The sequence below is a fragment of the Zootoca vivipara genome, chromosome 2 (genome assembly GCF_963506605.1).
Source record: "Zootoca vivipara chromosome 2, rZooViv1.1, whole genome shotgun sequence".
NCBI lineage: Eukaryota > Metazoa > Chordata > Lepidosauria > Squamata > Lacertidae > Zootoca > Zootoca vivipara.
Window position 1 is genome coordinate 91,565,531 of NC_083277.1, and position 18,689 is coordinate 91,584,219.

General features: G+C 40.8%; 1 protein-coding gene and 1 non-coding gene across 8 annotated transcripts in view; one reads left to right on the top strand and one right to left on the bottom strand.

Moving 5' to 3' along the window:
* The window catches only part of RECQL5 (RecQ like helicase 5), a 52,850-nt gene that overhangs the window by 9,789 nt on the left and 24,372 nt on the right, over positions 1-18,689 (top strand). The window lies entirely within an intron of this gene.
* Positions 1,157-11,016, bottom strand: LOC118079837 (uncharacterized). Of its 2 annotated transcripts, XR_009557193.1 has the most exons (4): positions 10,879-11,016; positions 10,226-10,386; positions 4,476-9,098; positions 1,157-2,128 (listed from the first exon to the last, which is right to left on the bottom strand). It is a non-coding gene; the product is annotated as an uncharacterized LOC118079837 (transcript). The 2 variants fall into 2 exon arrangements; XR_009557192.1 differs by having other exon boundaries at positions 10,226-11,013.

Consider the following 18,689-nt stretch of genomic DNA (forward strand, 5'->3'; position numbering starts at 1 on the left):
GCCCAATATGCACATATCCAGCAGGGGGCCCTAATTACAGACAAGTAACCACTACACAAATTGCAACCTGTACTAAATTGAGAACTCTGTACTTGAAACAAAATGCTATGCTGAAGCTGTCGGTGGCTTATTTTTGGAGAGAAAAAGCGTGATATATATTTAGCTAACTCTAGGCCCATAATCTAACACAGATGCCCTACTAAAGGTATGGCCATATGGTAGGAGCAAATAAAAATGCTTGATAGCTTTCTTATGATGCAGACTGCTGTTGTGTAACTTGCTATTAAAATAGAATAAGGGAACAGGTAGAAGGCCAGAGTTCCTTATTTTGATTTTCTTATCCTGTATAACTGTTATCTCTTGGTTCCATAGTCTGAATCTCATAATGTGAATTTAGGGGGGGGGGTTCAAGCCCATGGCTCTGAGATTAAGAGTCTGATGCTCTACCAACTGAGCTCTCCCAGCATAGAATATGTATTCAGTAATTTTGAAGACAAATTGGTCAGGCATTTCTAAAGTAAGGTTACCTTTTTTTTACTTATGCATGGTCTAAAACAGGGTGTTGAAGCACCTGGCGGCACTCAACAACATTTGATGCCCCCCCCCAGGCCCTCACGCTGCTTTCCCAAAGCTAGGTAAGTGAGGTGCTGGGCTTTGGGAAGACAGTGCAAGGGTTGGCGGGGTGTCAAAATTTGGCCTCCCACCCCACCCCACCCTGTGCGACAAGGCAGGGTGCGGCCCGTGGGTTCCGTGCCAGAGTACTCTTGTGGCTCACGTGGTATGAGAATTTGGACGTCCCTGGTCTAAAATTTTGAAATAATTGTGTGTTCGTTGAAACAAAATATCCCTAAACTATTTATATCAAGTTGTTTATAATACAGTCCTTGAGTTCAGTTCTTAGAGTTTTTGGTGGTGGCTGCCTGAATTCATATGAGAGTGTTGGATGATAATAGCTACTGTTTTCCCTTTCTACTGTTGCTGCAAGGTCACTCCTCCCAACCTTGACATATTCTAGCTGTTTAGGGTTCATGTGCTGATAGTACAATGCTAAGTAGCCAATCAGATTCGGCTAAGTCAGGCATAGGCAAACTCGGCCCTCCAGATGTTTTGGGACTACAATTCCCATCATCCCTGACCACTGGTCCTGTTAGCTAGGGATGATGGGAGTTGTAGTCCCAAAACATCTGGAGGGCCAAGTTTGCCTATGCCTGGGTGGGCTAGGTGCTAAACTCTCTAGTGACAGATGAATCTCATTTAGAGAGAGCAATGTGTTCTATACTGGTCATCCTTTCCATTCAAGAATTACTAACAAGCAAAGTGATTTTTCAACCCTTCTGAAAGCCTGAAACATCTCTAAAAGAAAGAGGATCATCAATTATATTGAAGATTTTAATGAAATGGGCATTATTCCTCCACCCTTTGGCTCAGCTCTATCAGCCAGCTGCCTTTGGAAGATTATGGAAATAAAATAAGAATTAGGGGAAGGGATTCATGTGGATGCATTTTAAAAATACAGCTCATTTAGTCTCATTTAGTTTAACTATTGATTAGGTTATCTATGCTTATACTGGTTGCAAAAGAAGAAAGACAAATGTATAATTTCAAGGAAAACTGAACATTCTTTGAATTTTCAAATTCTTACATGCCAGCTATTTCTTAAACATTTTTTTTGTCACTTCCTTTGCTAGAAGTAGTTAGTTGTGAATCAGACCTGCTCAGGCACATGCTTCTTTAATGCTGATTTCAGTTGGTGTCAGGCCTCGTGTGGAATCTGGCCGTGTGCCTTTGAACAGTGCCAAATTTCCGCTGTAGAATGTTCACTTGTACATGTGAAACAGGGGTGTCAAGAAGCAACTATACTTCCCCCTTCTTGGTCCCACTTCAGCATTCTTCAAATTCCGCAGACAAAGCTGCTCTTGCTGTTTTATATGGGGCCTGATTTATTCCTTGGAGTTGAGCAGCAGCCAAAGATGGCAGCAAACAACAGGAGTGCAATGATAACCATGACGAATGAAGCTATTACTACCAGTCCCCCAAGAGCCCAGTCATCTGACAGAATCCGAGTTTTCAGATGTTTTAGAATGCCTTGAGAAGCAGTTTGTATTGAAGTGGACATCGTTGCCAGGCCCTGGAGAATTAAAACAATATGTGCATTTAGTACATAGACCACTGGAATAGGACCAGCATCACTAGGACCGTGTCAACTTCCATTGCGAGCAGAGGTGCCTGGTTCCCTTAGCTTCTCTTTTTAAAAGGCTTCAGGGGCCGCCTTTGGCCTAATTTCCATGAGTCAGGGTTGGTGGGTTTTATTAAGGGCTCGCCTATATTTGAATATGCTTACTAGAGGTTAAGGTGTCTAGGGAAAGAAAAATACCTTTGCCTGGCATGGAGAGATTCAAGTTTCAACTTGTTGTATATTGCTGCTATTGTTTTCTGAGAGATACAGAAACACACCCTTCTATCCTTTACCTTGTAGAAACATAATTGACTTTTACATCAATTCACAGATACAGGAATTAGTGACCATAAATATATATAGAATTATAATGCTTTCTGCAAGGTTATTTTCAATTGTTTGCTCATCTGCACCTTGCTGCATTTGCAGCTGTTCCTGCTGATTCTGCTGCTGTTAACAGCTGGGTGCCGTTACTGGGAGTCCTCAGCTTCCATTGCATTCTGTACATAAAAAGATGCTGAAACAGAAAAGGCACTGACATAGGGTTGGACTAGATGACCCTCAGGTTCCGTCCTGCAATTCTTTGATTCCCACCCTGTGGAAAGCTCTCCTATCAGATGTCAAAGAGATAAATAACTACCTGACATTTAGAAGTCATCTGAAGGCAGCCCTGTTCAGGGAGGTTTTTAATGTGTGACATTTTAATGTATTTTAAAGTTTTTGTTGGAAGCCGCCCAGAGTGGCTGGGGAAACCCAGCCAGATGGGCAGGGTACAAATAATAAATTATTATTATTATTCTAGCTAAAGTGCCATTCCATTTAAGAGGATGGGGGTTTACTTTAATATGGATGTGTATGATGAGAAATCTAGGTGTCTGCTCAAATAACGTTTTCAAAATGTGAGTCTTAAGTCACCGGAAATAGAAGTGAATACAGGGCTTGAATTCCACATTAAGTATGTTCAGACTTGTTATCTGTAAACAGATCTGCAGAACTTGGTACCCGACTGTATAATGTAGCAGCCGCTAGAATAAATGTTGAAATGAAGTAAAGAAATTAATAGAGGATAGAATCAACAGGAAGCAGCACTCCACTCCTCCTTAGAGTTCCTGCACTTTTACCCTATCGCATCCAGAAATGGTTTCTACTGAAGGCAGACTGGATGGACTCCCCCCCCCCCAGCTGTCATTATTGTTAATTTATTGTGACCAAATGGTGGTGCTAAACAGAATTGCCCTTAGGTTTCTTGAAAATTTCTATACAGTTCCTTTCTTTTTGGAGCTCACCATGAAATTTCACATATTAGCACAGGCATAGGCAAACTCAGCCCTCCAGATGTTTTGAGACTACAATTCCCACCATCCCTGACCACTGGTTCTGTTAGTAGGGATGATGGGAGTTGTAGTCCCCAAACATATGGAGGGCCAAGTTTGCCTATGCCTCTATTATCATTTCAGTTGATGACATACATCCATTCAAAAAGACTTGCATCCTGCAAAGTGTCAAATGCTTCATATGTTACGGTTGTTTGTTTGTTTGTTCTTAGAAGATTCCAATAGAAAGTCCCAAAGCAACTGTGGCTGAAAAAAATATCTCGCCCACTTAAAAGCCTCTTAGAATTGTAGAGGACTGATCTATCCAATCACCTTTCAGATTGGAGTACTTACAGGCCTATTGTTGTGACATCTAAATGCAGCCTGACATCTCTTTGGAAGCAGCTTGTACTTTTAATTCCCCTGCTACGTTCTGTTCTCATTGAAAAGGCCATGTGGATTATTCCCTCGCTTCACATTTGCTGCTGTGCAGAAAGATTGGAGTAATTGGAGAGCAGAAAGAATGAAACATCAGCTAAATTTCGCTGCATTCGTATCATTGCTTTCCGGGTTTTTGTTGTTTTCTCTTTTTTTGCCTACATGCTGCATGAAACAAGGCGGGATTAAGGGGGAATGTAACATTTCTCCCACACAAAGCCATGCTCAGTTTGAATCTCTCAAGCACGCTTCAGTTGTCAGTTGTCTGCACCAACAGCAAAAATATTTGGATAATGCTTCCTTGTTGGAATAAAAAAAGTTTGCTTTAGCAAGATTAATAAAAGTAGAAACAGCAATGGACTTTGTACAAATTTCATCTGTAATCTGGAGGACCCATATAATAACCCATTTCCCATAAAATGACTAAAGTAATTGTGGCACAAGAATAATTTAATAATCATGGCAGTCTGTTCAGAGAGAACAGACCACTACAGATGATTCTAGTAATTTTTTTGAAAAGTATGAATAGAGAAGAACTCTCTGCTCACCTGAAGCTGTATGTAGTTGCCTTTTTAGAACCTGTCGGCTGGGAAGACCTCCTTAATTGTGCAAAGAGAAAGTGTGTAATGTCTAATATCTGTTTGTACTTTAGCAAATTATTAACACAGCCAGGGGAGGGTGAGGCTTATCTGAAAGCCTAAATTATACAATCAGGCTTCATTTTATCCATGTTGTACTATTATGGATTGATCCACCTCCAAAGCTCAGTAATATTTGCTTAGTTGGAGAAGGCACATGGGAGCATATGCAGGCTAAAACTGTTTCTTCTTTCTGGTCTTTGACTATACATTACTTAACTACATTTGCTGGGCAGGAGCCTAACTGGCGGGAACCCCCAGAACATTTTAGGGGGCTCGTGGAGGGAGGAAAGCCAGGAAACTCTTGTCCCGCAGGTGGAACTTGTTTCGTGCATGCATTCTTCACTTAGTGCTATGTTGAATCCCACCTGCTGTGTGTTACAAAGGTCCCACCCCGTTTCCATGATTGCATTTTTATTTTTTTGTAATTGTAAGTCATGTGAATTGTTTTTGATGTTTGCTATTTCTGATCTCCCATGTTCTATCAAGTTTTACCCTAATAACTTGAATGAATCTGTACAGATTTAGGACACAAAAATGCTGAATCGTAGAAAGCAAAGTATGATTATATCACTGTATTGGATTGCTACTTTAAAGAAGCAGCTGTGTTTGAAGTCAATCTTACTTTGTGCCGGCATGATTGCTGGTTCTGCTTTCCCAACCTGGCCCCTCCCCACAAGGAAGTGCCTCCTGAAACAGAGCACACGTGGAATTAATATGTCGATGACTTTTAATTGCAGCCTGTCATTTAAAAAATCAAAACAAACAAAATGACTTTCTGTGTGCATCTATGGGAAAGCAGTTAGTCTTTAGGAACAAGTTGTTTGTTGGTTAAAACAGGGCTGCAAAACTAGTGACCTTAGCTGGGGCTTGTTAAATCTGGTTTTGCAGCCTTCATGGGACTGCAAGAATGTGTTAGGAGGTGAGCACCTTGCTGGCTGCGCCTACAGGGCTGGTGGACTTCATTCAGCTTGGTAGGTCCAATGTTGTGCAGTCCTGGCTTAGATATTATAGTATAAAAATGCCACCTGTTAAGCCGTTGAACCAGAACATCCAATATATTTTAACTTATTCCAGACAAGCATGTGGAACCTATAACATAGTATCAGTAGGCATGTATGAGATTGTCTGTGTTGTGAATGGGAAGTAACCATGTCAGTCACATTAGCAGAACCTGCAAAGGACATACAAATAGGCCCATAGAGTTGCATGTTGGGAGTATCTGAAGAAGTGTGCATGCACACGAAAGCTCATACCAAAATAAAAACTTAGTTGGTCTTTAAGGTGCTACTGAAGGAATTTTTTTTATGTTGGGAGTAATCACACTCTCACATTGATTTGTATTTGAATCTACAAACGTTTTTCCTGGTCTTAACACTCTTTACTAATGTAACAGACAAGGGAAACTGTGCTGAAACATATACTGTTCTGTGTTCTCACATTTTAAAAAAAGCTAAGAAATAATTCCTATCTTTCCTTTCCTTTCCTTTTTTTATCAACCTTTTCATTGTCTTTTGCCTTTCCTTTCCTTTTGCATTTTTAGCATAACATGTAAGCCCTTAAGCTTCATCACCCAAAGAGACAGGAACAGATCTTTAACACCTATGGTTTACAATTTAGCTGAAACTAAATGTAAACTTCACAGATCTAAAAATTGTCTTGCTTTCTGGCTTTTTAGTTGCTAGTACTGTACTGTATTGCCTTTCTGACTTCAGCTAGTGTTCCGTCTGCGGTTTCAACTGCAGAAACGTATATGCAATGAAGTCTAAAATGTTGGTCAAGAATCTTCAGTCTTGCAAAAGCCGAGGGAGGTACATTTATGCAAGACTTCCCAGGAATCAGAATCTGGCAAGTGGCCTTTATCTTGGTGGGAAAGGGTAGAAACACACAAATTGTCTAATTCTCAGTTGCATCAGCTGATAAGTTGAAAAAAGAAACAACTGAGCTTGATCCAGCAATTGTGTGGAAGCAGGTAGATCTGTCACAAAAGATTGGCAGGAGCAACATAGGGAATTAATTGCCTTCTACTGAGTTGGACCATTGATCCATCTAGTTCAGTGTTGTCTACACTGACTGGCAGCAGCTCTCCATGGTTTCAGGCAGGAATCAGCCCTAGCCCTACCTGAAGATTGATCCAGGGACTTTCTAGGTGCAAAGCAAATGCTCTGCCATTTTGCTGTGGGCCCTTACTTCACTATTGCTTCTTCTTTTTGAAATATAATGGCAAGAGACCTGCTTCAGTTCCCCCTTGCTACTCTTGGAACCTATATAGCCATTGCACTTCAGGCTGCACACATTAGATACAGTAATGGTTAAATAATACACGGCCACTACTTTCTGCTTAATTTGTCGCTGTGAGCTTCACCGTCCCTCGCTTAATAATCACTGTGACTTTTATACAGCTGTGCAGGTTTGTAATGATTAAATGTTTCCCCTTTCAAAAATGAAGGTATGCATTATTTATGCTGTAATCTCATACTTGTTTACCTGTGGGTAGCTCCTATTGAACTTAATGAGTAGTTGTGAATAAGAGTACACTGTAAGACTTGCAGAAACCTGTCAGATCCTTCACATAATTCTTTGTTCGCTTCTGGTGGTGCATGGTCATGGTCTTGACGACTTGGGCTAATCTGATCTTTTGAATAAGTGCATCTCCTAAATGTAGGGGCTTTGCTATAGATGACATTTATATCTTTTAGGAATGACACCTGTGTAGTTCATTGCATTGTGGCAATAATCCTCCCCCTTTTGCACGTGGTTGGTTCCATTCCTTTTGCCTTGTACACATGTAACTCTTTTGAAGTTCATTAGAGTGTAAACCAAATGTCCACAAGGTCTGCCTTTGTGGAAATGGGTTTCCTTTCAGTTCATTCTTGGCTGTGCTTTAGCTTGCCCAGCTGCTGCACACATTTCCTGAAATAAACCAGCCCTCGCTGTATCTTATTAGCTCTGCGTACAAGCACACTTTAAGCTACAGAGACTAATGAATGGATAGAAGAATTTAACCTTTTTTATTATGTTCTTTCCACAAATAACTCTAAAGTAATACTCTAAAAGTGGAGGGTTTATCCTTGTCCCTCTTTTTGTAAGATCTCCCAGCACAACTGCCTTAAATAAGATGTATTATAAACTATAAATATAAACTATTCATATCACATATATTTAAGAGAATGCATTTTACTATAAACCCCAAGCATATAAACAATATGTTGTTCCCCTTTCACCATACTAAAGAACTGCTTTGTAACATGGAAACAAGGCAGGCTTTTTGAATGAAAGAAAACACCCAAATGTGTAATATATATTTTGAAAGAGGAAAATATTCACTTTAAGGCAGGCAAGCAAAAACGACATAGTGTTGTGGGGGCTCAGCATCCTTTTGTTTTCATCCTTTTACAGATTATTGCTCCTTGTCTGTTTGCTCTCTTTGGCAGTTTTCCTTCCTTGATGGAGGCAGTGAGGAATTTGGGGGGGGGGAGTTGTTACTGATGCTCTTCTTCACAGTCTCTGAACTCATATGCCAACTGAATGTTGCATTACCTTGATCAGACATCTTGTATTCTTGGCACAACAACGAACCAAAAACTAACCCCTGTGTGTTGTGATTGGTTTTTATTGCAACACAGGGGTTTGTTTTTGGTTCATTGTTGTGCCAAGAATACAAGAGCATGTGATGTCTGATCAAGTCATCCATTCAGGACAAAAGGAAACTGCCAAAGAGAGCAAACAGACAACGAGCCATCTTCTGTGAAAGGATGAAAACAAAAGGATGCCGAGCCCCCACAATACTATGTCGTTTTGCTTGCCTACCTTAAAGTGAATGTTTTCCTCTTTCAAAATATATATTACACATTTGGGTGTTTTCTTTCTCATTCAAAAAGTCTTTCTTGTTTCCATGTTGCAAAGCAGTTCTTTAGTATGGTAAAATTGTTTGTATTGTTGTGCTTGTATTCTTGGCTGCAGACAGTTGGACAGCGAGGAGGAAACACTGCTCATGTTGTCGTTTGTTCTGCTGAGCCATTGCACGTGGCTCAAAGTTCAGTGGAAACTGCTTGTATTCAACGTCTTCCTGGAACTCCTCCAGCTAGAGACGTATAAACAGTCTTAGCCCTGCTAACTTGCTTATCACATTTTTGCACACTTTTTTGGATTATCTCACTGGCTAGCCGTGATGCAGTTATATTTGTCTTGATAGTAAACAGTCTGCAAAGGGGCATAGAGAGAAATACTGAACTCCATCACTTCATCTGTGCCCCACAGTGACCATGGCATAAAACCCTGGGCAGGACGAGGTTTCCTTCTCACTGCTCTTCCTTAGTGCTCTCATCTACTATCTTGTAGAAGAGTATTGTGGTGCCAGCTGGCAGCAGTCTGCACACATTCCTCAGTACCTCCACACCCTTTTCTTAATGCATTCTTATACACAGTCTGCTGGCCGAACTTGGATCCTCCTAGCCTTGTGAACAGGTGCTTCATTACAGCAGCCGGCACAGCAAACACTGCAAGCTATGATCATCATTGAAAGTACCGTGACTGAAAAGCAGAGAGAGAGAGAGAGAGAGAGAGAGAGAATATTAGCTTCTGTATTTGCTAGCCAGAACAACCCAACCTGCTAATACAATGAATAGACTCACCAGAAAGGGACATTTGTGGCTTTTACATTTGTCTTGTGTCCTCTGGAATTACTAGAGAGCACAAGAGTTGCTAACAACAAGAGCTCTAGAAAAAGCATGCCCAAACTATGCTCACTGTTTTTAATTGTTTTGCTTTTGGCACCTACCAAAAAAAGAGTAATCTGCACTTTCCTGCTCTCCCAGCCGCACCCAGGCTTGGAGTGGAGAGTAGGCAGTCATGATCACTGTCAAGGTAATGGGTTCCTAAAAAATACAGGCAGGGGGAGGGAGTGAAAGGAAGCAGCAGCTGATTCTCTGGGGCCTGGAAAGTGGAATGGATAAAGGACATAAACAACACTTGGGCTATAGTGGAGACTGGGAAAGGAAATTCTTGTAATGGGTTGGAGAAGGATTTTGCATGGCTTCCAAACTTAGGAACATTAACCCACTCTGCTGTACAATGACTATTACTATTAATGGCTTTTGTCTATATGGTGAAAGAGCACAAAGTGTGTGGTTGTGTTCCCTGTTTCTTTTACATCATGCCTACACTAGAGTGGCACTGAGCGCTGGAACTGGGAATCTCTGGATTCAAATCATACACCTCTCTCATGAACTTGTTGTGAGCCTTGTACAAGCCACTGTTTAGCACATCAGCGAGACAGAAATAATATTGACAGTTCTCAAAGGATGGTGTGAGCGGCACAATGATTGTAAACCCCTTTGCAAATCAAACGGAATATGAGTCGTAGTAATAGCTGTTCTTAAAGGTACAGCTGATTTCTAATGTAAAGAACTGGAGTACCAGCAGGTGAAGGGCAAAGGAAATAATCTTCAACATGTTTAGTCAAAAAGCTTTAGTTCAGGCTAGCCCAGAGTTAAAGCTGAAAGAAGGTTAGGCTCATCTGGCTTTTTCCCAATTCCAACAGGGGGAGGATTTGTTGCAGTACACAAGCAGGCTTTTCTTCTTTTGGAATTCAACAGAAGAAAACATACAGTTGCTTTTATATCTACCAACATTCTTCGGTATCTATGGTTGTTAATTACCCTGTCACTTGTTTCAGGAACTGCTCCATGCCACCTGGTGTATCTTTGGACACATGTATGTTAATCACTTGATGACTGTTTCATATTTGAACATCTATCACAGACGGAGCTTTCATACTGCTTTGGATATACTGCTTTGCAATGGATGTGCACACTTTCATCTGAGAATGCAAGTGATGAGAAGTTACGTGTGAATTGGCCCTCGTTCTCTTTATGCTGGGAGATTCCGCTGCTAGCTCTAAATTGTAGCTACCTCCTGCGTAATCTTGTAGTACGGGAGCCCAAAGCAACACTACCATTTGACCCAGAGTTAACTTTTTCTGTAAATGTTGGCTCCCATGCCATTCAGATGATAAAGTTCAGATTGAAACTTTAAGTGCTATAGAACCTAGGGGATGGCTGCCAGTCCTGAATTTGCCACACAAATATTCATATACATAAACAGCATTTATATTGCATGGTGAAACTTAGCAGCATAGATCTGCACTGAATTCTTACAAACGTTTACTTAAAGCCTGTCCTGAACATCACAATTGCTTCGGAATCAGAAACCAAGAAAAGCTCAAAAGAAGAATACATTATTCATAGCTCCTGAATGACAAAATAGACCCATCTGATGAGCCCAGAAAGTTGCAAGCATGATCCATACTTACCAATGAATAAGATGATGATGAAGAAGAACACAATCTCCAAAGGTTCAGCCTTGGGTAGTTCCGTGAGCTTGAGCCATAGCTTGCTACCAAGAGCATAGAGTTCATTCTGAAATTCCTTGAAAGACATCCTGCTTGGGTTAACCCACGTTTTGTAACACTGGGGGACAGGGCGGCGGGGGGGGGAGAACAAAAGAGATAATTTGTCAGAGTTTCTACTGTTAACTTTCAGAAACTGAACACCAAGAAGGAACTGCCTGTTTTGTGGTGCTAACTAAATTGAGATCACCAGCAGAACAAGTTTAGCAGGGCTCTGCCCTTGATTTTCTAGTCATGTGCACAGCAGTTCAGAAGGAGGCTTATTAGACACATCCAAACAGAATGTACATCAGAAATTGATTTACCTAATTCTGACTCTCATCATTTCAGAGGTTACAGCAATAATCTTGCTCTTCCTGAATAATTACTTCCCCCACAGAAATATTTGTCCATGTCAGGTATTTTTTAAAAATATGTATATTCCATCTTTCTGTTAGGATTCCTATGCACTGGCGAGCTTGAGCCGGGCTAATGTAGTTATTTGGTTTGTTCCCAGGAGAAAGGATGTCCTTATCTCCCTATGCTCACATGATGTTTTTCACTGTACTCTGTACACTTTCTCTTTTGGCTAAGCAAGATGCCGGATGCAATTCTGTATCTCTCTTGCTATATTAAAGTAGCTAAACACTACAAGAGTGTGTGTGTGTGTGTGTGTGTGTGAGAGAGAGAGAGAGAGAGAGAGAGAGAGAGAGAGAGAGAGAAAGTAAATAAGTAAGCCTTCTGCACAGACTTGTCCATAACTATTTTGTCCATAATAATTATCAAAGTTTATAGCAAAGTTTTTCTTGATCTTCCATGGAAGAAGAAACGGTTTACGTCTCTACTCCTTTCACCTTCAGAAGAAAGTGACCGTTGCAAGGCCTGGGTTCCACATGAAGTGCATAAAGCTGTAGCATTCCATATTCTCAGTTCTATTCCACTTTTGCTTTTGTTCTAGAGCTGCTTGGACGCCGGCTGCTTTGTCATCTGTTCTAAAAGGTCTAACACAGGGGTCAGCAGACTTTTTCAGCAGGGGGCCATATATTCCCCTTGACTTAAGAGAATGCCTGTTGATCATTTGAGTTCTCCAGTTTAGCTTCTGCCATTTCCTTGTTCCGAATGGTCTTGCCCAAGCTGTTCCTCTGAATAATCTCCTCCCCACCCAAATCCTATAGCACAAGGATGGGTACCCATGGGCCTTCAGATATTGCTGGACAACAGCTCTCATCATCCTTGCATTTGCTAGCTGGAGCTGATAGGAGTTGGGATCCAACAACATCTGGAGGGCCATATGTTTCCCATCCCTGCTATAACACTTGAGCTCTTGTGAAAGCTTGTTACAGTTCAGAGCCGTGTCAGCATTTAGGTATAGCTGTGGATGCATACCTGCCTTTCCTGTATGCAGCTCTGTCAGCTGGTGATGAATTGCAGATGGCTAAATAAAGGCTTCTTTCTGAGTCCTGACTGCATAGCAGACACCTTCCTCTAAGGAAAAAGCTCCGCAGAAGGAAATTCTTATCACTTTACCCAGGAGATATGTTCTGTGGCAGGAGACCACTGGCACTTGACAGCTGTTGAACTGCTTTGGATGGGCTGAGTTTGTGCCCATTAATAGTCAGGCTCATAGCTGCTCTGCCTCCATTTCCACACAGTCCTGCCTGAAGTAGTTTTGAGATCCAGTCACTGAATTTTCAATTACGTGTCCGAGATATTCAGTAACTGTTTTCCAACTTAATAAGAATATATGAGTTATCATGAAGACAGGAACAATCCTAACCTCCCAGTGGTCTCACACACTCTTGCTTCCTCTGGCACAGCTGCAAGAAGGAACTTGGAAGCTTTTGCTTCAGATTACAGTTAGCATCCACTTATTGTGTCTGAACCTGATAAACTGTGGTTAACTATGGTTTGTTGGAAACAAGCAAAGTTCAAACTGTGGTTTATGAAACTGGCTTGCTTTGACAAAGTGAACCAGAGGTTAGAGTTCAGACAACATGCTAAACTCTGGTTAATTGAAATCTGAAGTGAACATCTAATCTCACAGCTGTACCCTTGGGGAGGCAGGAAGACTTGGCTAATTCCCTTCACAATCAACCATTTTTTGTGTGACATCTGATTATCATTATTTTCAGGCCCATAGGAAATCAATGGCTAGTTGAGTAGATAGTTTGCTTTTTTGGTAAGCCTACGGTAAGGAGTGAGCAAAGCAGACTAGTTACATGCCAAATAAATTCAGTTTGTGGCACCAGACACATTAAATACTAACAAATTTATTATGGCAAAGCTTTTGTGGACCAGAGTCCATTTCATCAGATGATTAGATCATTTCATCTCACAAAGTACACTCTGGTCTTTGAGAACATATGTCACAATATATATGCTTTTAGTCTTTAAGGTGCCTGGTGCTACAGGATTCTCTTGTTTTTGCTGCAACAGACAAACATGGCCACTTACTTAGTGCTTTCAGGCTTGACAAATGAGACTAAATTGATATGTGCAAGTACTTGCGTCTGTCTCTTAGTGGAAGTTGAATACTGGAAGTAATTGTTGGTTTGACTGTTCTGTGCAAGACCAAACTTTCTTGCAGGCAAACAAGTATGTTGGAAACACACTAATGAGAATATTATGTTGCTGAACACTTTTTCTATCGTCAGACGGATGTACCAAGACTACCAACTAATATTCAGTCACTGTTCACAGTGTCTGTTAAAATACCACAGCCAGTATGATTCACTGGACAAAATGTTGATCCTGGCCTGAAGTGAACTGGATATAAATATCCACAGTTTACCCATGAGGCTGTGGAGAAGATCCCCAATCCATAAAATGTAAAGAATGGTGACCAAAGGCATTTGTGATATAGGAGATCTGTAAAGCGCTTCTTATTGCACTTTTAACTACACCTTTTGATGGGACATGTAGAACATCCATCTGTAAACCATAATAGAGCTTCCAGATTTAGAATTGGAACACCAGTCTATCATTTCTCTGTACTTTGAGAAAATAGTTGGTTATTTGGCTTTCAAACCTCATCCACATGACAGAGAGCCATGGTTTACCTTCAAATTAAGCAGATGTTTGCTCTGCAAGCATTGACTGTTGCAAGTCATTAAAGCTAGTGTACTCTGTATATCTCTTTGAAGGTTTGTCTTTGGTTTTGTGACCTGGCATGTGTGTGTCCTGTGAAATGGGACTCTGTTGAAAGGAATTAGCATTAATCATTGCAGAGAAACAAACCTCTCAAACGATGATCATGGAGTGATCCAAGTTGGATAATTCCAGTAATTTATTTTCCCCAAAGAAAGTTGTTCCTTCCTCTAAACCACCAGTTTATTCCAACTTTATTTACAATAAAAATGATTAATATTTAGGTCTTACAGAGGCCTAACAGAAACAAAGGAATTTTTACATGATGCTTGGGGAAGCAATATGTTTTGGTACTGTGTTTATATAGTCAGTTTTTGGAGGAAATTTTTTCCAGTTGCATTCATGTGCAGATTGTCTCATTAGCTGCATGCTCTTCCAAATGTGCCTCCATGGGGCCTCCAACAGCATTTTCAGGGTGCAATACAAAACGTTCTTTATCAAAGCCTCTGTGCACACTGGATATGCTTTTTAACAACTTGCATAAAGACACAGTGGTTGTGACTCGCAGCGGTAATTATTTTAGCAGAGTTTTTTGTTTAAATAACAAAAGCTTTATTAAAACATTGTTCTTCATAAAATATCGTTTCAGAAACATACTCAGTTACAGAAACACAGAGACTGTCAGGTTACAGTAACTGGACAAAAAGTCTCAAGCCTAGAATGGCAGTTGACAGTTACACTTATGGCAGTTGGGATTTGACAGTTACAGCCTGCCTTGCTGCCTCTCCTCCCATGTGTCTTTGTCACATGACAGGTTGCCACGTGACCTGCCTTTTCTAATACGATCTGTACCACCTCACCTACTTACTGAATTTGTCTGAGCAAGTTAGTATTTACTTTATTTATTATTTCCCACTTTTCCCCCCAATAGAAAAACTGGTGGTGGCCAGCAAAATTGAGCCGGAAATGCAAGGACAAACAAATAGGTTGAAACAGGCCTTTTAATTGAATTTGCCTGCCAATAAGTGGTTTGCAAATAGCACAAAAATCCACCAGAACTGTGTGGGGAAACAAATAGAACCAAGTTAAAAACAAAATTTTGACTTGGAGCTGTGTGTTACAGTTTCTCCAGAATATCACACAGTCTGTGTTTCCTAATGTAAGAGTGGCTAGTACACAAATTCACTGTATGCAATGTAGAGTCTCTGGCAAATGCTCTTGAGCAGTTGTACTTTATGGAGACTGAGAGGCCTCTTTAGCGTATGACAGCTGGTAACACAAACCAGGGCTCTGACTTCTTATTCCTAGACATGTGTTTCAAATTGCATGTTTCCCCATAGCTGCAGCATAAGACTCCTGCCAAACGCTACAGCATTTTTTTTCTTTTTCCAGAAAACATTGGTCTGTTTTTCTCCTGTACTCTTCTGCTTGCTTTTTTTTCCTTTTTATTTAACTTTTTCTTCCATCATCAAATAACAGAAGCAGCCGTTCTCTCAAAAAAGGGGTAGAAGTGTTATAACAGGAACTTTGGAATTCAGGTTTCTGCCAGGAAGAAGGGTGGTGTGTTCAATTATTGTGGCCTTCCATATAAATATTCTAATTTCTTTATACAACCAGTTTGTCAGAATATGCAAGCTCTTACAAGTTAGCAAGATCCAAAGCAAATTTACAGATTTCCATGAAGGCACATTGCATGAAGTGGGGAGTGGTAGAAAGAAATCTATTTTATAGGCGAAATTGGCTCAGGGCTGTTTCGGCTTTCCGGGAGTTTGCAGGCAAAAAACAATAGACTTGTTTGAAAATGTTTACTGGGGTACCAATCCAAAAATGGCTGCAGAACCATTATGGAAGTAATTAGGCTGAATTGGCTTTATTTGCAAATAAAAAAGGGGGGGAATCCCTGAGTTTTCTATTTGGTAACAAGTGAGGAAAGATATTTTGGTAGTAGAAAGCCTTGATAGGTAGCAATAAAACTGGCTTTCTCTCTGGTGTTTGCAAGTGCATTGCCCACCTCCTGAATTTCTTGGTTGTGGCACCTATCTTTGTAGAGCTTCCTCCAAAGCAGTGGTGTCCTAACTTTTTTCAAAGAGGGCCAGATTTGATGACGTGAAGGGCTGTGAGGGCTGACCAAAGGGCCGACCTTTGTTGACCTTTTTTAGGATTGAAGTTGTTGAGGTTTTTTTTAAGGATTTTACCCCAGGAAATCAACTGCCACAGGGGCCGGATTAGGCCCCCCAAACGGATTTTAGACATGCCTGCTCTAAAGGGAGTACCCTTTTTACAGCTGACCTTTTGGAGGTTAATGTTGGGCTTTAGGCTTTTGGTTTTATCACTGTTGAAGCACTTATTAGGTTGGTATTCTTTCATGGGTGGTGTGTGCATATGTGCGTGCGCGCGCACACACGCACACACACACACACAAACAGGTAGGTAGACTTGAAAACTGCTTTAAAGCACCTCTCAAAAGTGGGCTTCAGATTTAATAGATCTAGACCAGGCTTCCCCAAACTTTGGCCCTCCAGATGTTTTGGACTACAATTCCCATCATCCCTGACCACTGGTCCTGTTAGCTAGGGATCATGGGAGTTGTAGGCCAAAACATCTGGAGGGCCGCAGTTTGGGGATGCCTGATCTAGACCTTTGCCATAGCTGTGGATTACTTTTTGTTGCAACATACCATACTTTTCCATGTAAAAGACTAGGTTTTTTTTAAAAAAACTTTATAATAAGGTTAAAAATTTGGGGGCGTTTTATACACAGATAGTGCATATGCCCATTTCCTAAATTTTGGGCACATGGAAAAATATGACATTCCTCAACAAGAGGTCAGTAGGGCAAGTAAACTGAGAGTAAATCTTCAATAGGTGAGTGTGTACTTGCTAGAGACAGAGTAGCACAAGGTATTGGTTGGGTTCATGTTCCCCATTAACAAATGATTTGGTTTTTTTTTTAAATAAAAAGAACAACAACCAGGAACCTCTGTTTTGGAACAGGAACTCTCTCATCTTCTCACTATCCCTGCCTAAAGCTGCTTAGCAAGATCTCCTTGTTGAGCCTTTGTAATATGTCACAGTTAGTTGCAGCAAAAACAATGAAGAGTCTTTGAAGAGTAATGAAAGCATTGTGTAGTATAAGCACACAGGGGCTAAGGCCCAATAGGTATCCATAAAGTCTATGTGAATATCCCTGAACAAAGAAAGTAAGAGCACTTCTCTTATAATTTTTATTACATTCAGTGAAGCCAGTTGGTATGAGTGTGCCCCACTCCCAAATACAGGCTGCTGGTGGTGAACAGGTATAACAAGGTGAGTCGTAAAAAGTAAAAAATCAGGGTTGGGACAACTGTTTTCTGTAGTAAGGTATCCGTTCCCAGGGCTTGCTCAGACCAAATGTCACAGTGTAAAATGTGTGGATTCTAGCTCAGCAGCTTCACGCCAGAGACTTCTTTTGAATCTACTTGGGTGGAGTTTGGTGACTTTAGTGTATGCTACAGAATGTTCAAAGAGATTAAAAAGCTCCCCCACTGGTTTCCTAGTTTTGCAAACATATGGTTTGTTTCCATTAAGCCTCTTGCATAAGGACGGTCCTGCATAACTGGTGTTAATATATTTCGCTTTAGAAGAGGTTCAGGTAAACAAGCTCTTGATGGTAGTGTTATCAGCATAGAGAAAAGGCACAGAGTTGGCACCTGGTTTGTTCCTTATTTTCTGTCTCCATTAAGTGGCCCATTTCTGCTTATAATAAAACGATTTCAAAGAACGCTTTAGTGCTCTACTCTGGTCAGCGTTTCCCAATGGTTAGAGCATGCTGTGCTTGGCAAAATGTCATGTTCTATTAAAATAGTACTCTGAACCAAAACCATTGACTGCAACACTGCTAGTAATTGGTTAAAAATACAAATACATATGATCAACACAGAATTCTTTGATAACATACTCCATTAAAACCTGAGCCTTATTTCTGCAGCTGTTGCTTTCTAACTCTGCTGGAGAGCCAATTGCCGGCATACAAATGTTGAATAGTTCCTAACTGGCACAAAGTCCAGAATCTTGAGACAAACTCTTATTTGTGTGCAGCAGCAGCAGCAGCAGCAGTAGAGCTCTGTTGCTCAAGGAAAGGCTTTAACTGTCTGGGGAAATGTGCTACAAAATTGAGTGAATGTCACATAATTTGGCATCTTCCGTAGAATTCCTTCAGGATGTAGCTGACAGTCGGAAAATGCCAGGCCCAGTGTTGGGACAATGGCCAGTTCCTGGGAAGATAGCCTAAATCGCCCCATGGCTAATCTGCAATTTAGCTGTTGGAATTTTGTTTAAAGTGAACACACGAACACATTCCAAACCAACTAGGATTGTATGCATTTAAAAATTGTATGGAATTTATCCTGCAACTGGCTATCATATTTGCAGAAGTTAAAAAAAGAATTGCTAGAATTTTACTTTTCAGGTTGTTGTTTCTAACTGTGTTTGTGCCTGATTCAGAGGGGAAGCAGAATCCAAGTGAAGATGAAAGAACTCGAATCTATTGACATTCTCCTTAATGCAGTGCAACTTCAAAAACTCTGCTTACAAACCGTTTTGTCTCCCTGTCTCACGTTCTCACACCCGACACGTCCTCCTGACACACTTTCCTCTGACATCCCACGTTGC